Source organism: Gobius niger (assembly GCF_951799975.1).
Source record: "Gobius niger genome assembly, chromosome: 4".
NCBI lineage: Eukaryota > Metazoa > Chordata > Actinopteri > Gobiiformes > Gobiidae > Gobius > Gobius niger.
This window is the reverse complement of record NC_136855.1, coordinates 3,941,998-3,945,563: the sequence shown is the minus strand read 5'-3', so window position 1 is coordinate 3,945,563 and position 3,566 is coordinate 3,941,998.

Below are 3,566 nucleotides of genomic sequence, written 5' to 3'. Positions count from 1 at the left end.
CGACCTGGCAGTCCCAATACACACTAAAGGAAAACATCTCCCTCACTGCTCTCAGTTGTCCACAAAATCACATTTAGCTCATATTTCTGAGGTCCAGGACATGGTACAGGTAAGTCCTGACTGTTTTCTGTCTTTCGGTTTGTTGGTTCATCACGATCAGAAGAAGCTAACAGGCTAACAGGCAAAGCTAACAGTGTGTTAGCGCCACTTTTGCAGTATTTTACAGCTGAGTTTGAGTGAAAAAACATGTATAACTGGTTTGTGGCACAATGTACAATATCCCTTATATATCCCGAGCCTTTGTCTTTATAGACTGCAATGGCAGCCTTCTATTGCTGGTCAATAGTTTGTGTTCACATGACATCACAACATTGTAAACAGCCTATAGTTTAAAATGGAGGTGGAGCAGTAACTACGGCAACTGTCTTTATGTAGATTTCTAATCTTGGTTTGATGCTAATTTCTCTGTAATTCCTCAACCAATTCACATGAAACAAGTGCAGTTAAAGTATCAGGGATCAGAACGACTGCAGCTTTCGATTCCCCTGTGGATGATCCGTAAGCAGGATCGCTCACCTCAGGGGCCGGGGGTGAGTGAGTGCTGGTGCAGAGCCCAATGGTCCAGATAATGCAGCGTCCAGAAAATACATGTGAAACAAATGCTTCAGAGACATGTTTTTAGCCCGGTCTGAAGCCCGTGGTCCCGTCGGGCAGCTGTGAGTCTCAGCACATGAAATACCTGTTTACATGTAGTCCCTCCACATGGTTAGTGCTGACGGACCTGTCGGGCTTCCGGGGGCCCCTGGGTGCAGATATGTCCCAGATGAAAGGCGTCCCCGGGGCTGCACATGCCCAGACAGAGGGTCCCTTTAGGAGGACGGGGCCACAGCGGGTTATTACAGGCACAAAGGACGGCAAACGGAGGGCTCATGTTGACACGTCGCTTTCGTCATGGTTTTGGACAATGAGTGATTTGTCTGGGAGCTAATAGAGACGTCCTGTACAAAGGAATGAAGAAAACATTGGATATTTAAAAGAAAGCTGGACAAAACTGTTAAAAAAATCTGCACAAAACCTGCGATTGAATGTCTTCTGGGTCATATTTTTGTATTTCGACAGGCATTATTTACAAAGAAATGTAGATTCAATGCCTGTTGAAATCAATGTAATGCTTTTCAATGACAATTAATGCATTCATTTCAACACAGTTCATTGAATGACTTTTAATGCCCCGAAGGAAAAACCCTGTCATATAAACATGCAGAAAAGAATGACGTCAAAGTTCTAAATGAAACCATTTGAATACTAATAATGCTTTAATTCTGTAATGTGTCTAATGGGGATCTTTAAATAAAGAAATATACCAGTGATCACCAATAGGAGCAAATTCAGGCCCACCAGCGCCCCCATCTGGGTTATGGTGTACTTTATTGACCCATCCTTTGATGCCCGGGGACCTATCTCCAGATGTACGGTCAGGCTAATGTTGAGAAACACCAGGCTGGAGGATTAACCTATTGTACATGTTTGGAGTGGTAGGGGAAACAAGAGTACACGGAGTAATGCTATACGCAGACACCGGGAGAACAAGCCCCGTCGTGTGTGTGGAGATAGAACGTTTCATAAAAAATGTACACATTAAGTAGGAACTAGCTCAGAGCTAAAGGCAGAGGTTATCTCTATACCAATAAGCCACTCCTACTTTTGAAAAGAACAAACTTTATAAAGTAAACGATCAAGCTCCCTCCCTCCTGATTGGACCTGACAGGCCGGGTCCCATTGGTCAAAGTGATTGTCCGGGGATTCTGATTCATGAAACACATTCTGTTACATTTAAGACACTTTAAAGCCACACTCTGTAACATTTCACCCAGTGCTGGCATCCAAACTGCTGTTGTTAGTGATGGGCGATACCACTTACTTACTTTTGGAGTCATTTTTGGCAATACTGGTCATTTCACGAGGGTGAATGCATTTCATTCAATATATGGTTATTCTATATTATTATTATGCAAATTAAAATGATTACTTTAACTGGTCCTTTTGTGTTTAGAATTCTATACATACAATTTAGTTTCTACACAGAGGTGGGCCAACTGCGGGCCCCATAATGTCCTACAATAAAGTTTGCTCCTCTACATGTGGGAACATCAAGACAATGACAGGATCCGTTTAAAAACACTTTAATCTCAGTAAATAAAAAAAGAAAAGAAATCAAAGCCGTTTCTATTTTTATACTTCACGTTTGCTGTAAACAATTCCAAACAATTATAGACTGAAACAAATGTCTCTGCAACATGTCACATAATGGAGGAACGAGGACGTATTTCACAATAAACACTTGGCAGTGAATTAGTCAGAACTGGGAGTAGACTGTAAACAGTTGTGGGACTGACTCCTGTGCTCCTCAGCCTGGCCAGCCATGAGACCTTCTCCAGGTATTACATTCATTAGCAAATACTTTTTTCCAAATACATTGAAGACTTATTTTGAAAATAAAAATATCATCCTCCTTTTTTTGCTGGAGAAATTGTGAGATATAATATTCTTATTCGGTGTAGCAGGTTCTTGGAATGTTATGTTTTGCTGAGTTTATCTCACTAACTAAACTAAGAACTGTCAAAGGTCTGGACAAGGAAGAAGCCTGGACAGTAAAGTCTGTGATGACACTCATGCTTCATGGAGGCCATCCCGCCTCTGCTCTGCCTGATCCCGTCAGATCTGAAGCTCAGCAGGAAGGGCCTGGTTGGTACTTGGATGGGAGACCGTTTGCTAACACCAGGAAGCCTGGGGAATGTAGTGAGTGGTTGGTAGTGTTCAGAGGGGCTGAAGGCGCAGACTGGTTGCCTCGCTTCCGTCAGTCTACCCCAGGGCAGCTGTGGCTACAATAGTAGCTTGCCACCACCGAGTCTGGAGTGAATGAATAGTGCAATGTGAGTGCACTATAAAAGCGCTATATAAAACCGAAGCATTATCATTACTATTATTATGGAAATAAAATGGCTGCACCGCAACCGCTTACAATTGTTTGCCTCTATCTATGTCACTTCCTGTCAGTGTTCAAAAAGGAAGTGAAATTACAAACATCACAAAAAAATGTCAAATTAAAGAAAGCTGGGTGTCATATGCACTTTAAATACTAAACATGGATCTGTTAAATTAGTACAAAAACTCACATGTTTCTTTGAAGCCATGGTCCTGCATTTGGAAAAGTCTAACCTACTGCTTTGTCTGTTTGTAGAAAATAAAACAAAGAGTTCTCATGTCAAATCTCTCTGATAGTTCTCCCAGTGTGTGTACTTTGTATGGAAAACCGAGGGAAAGTCACATGGCAGGCCAGGCTAACTATGTGCTGCTAATAGCTATTGAACATTTAGCTTTTCAAACTACACCTGGAAAGCACCTGTACCCAAAGCATAAGAACAAAGAACATTTTCTCTAATAAACAATACTTAATACTAGTGTTAATGCAGAGTGCAATATCAACGTTATAAAACAATTGAACAAAGTGCTAGAGGTGTTATGGTCCAGACGACTCAGCCTAAGTAGGGTCTGTTCAAAGGAAG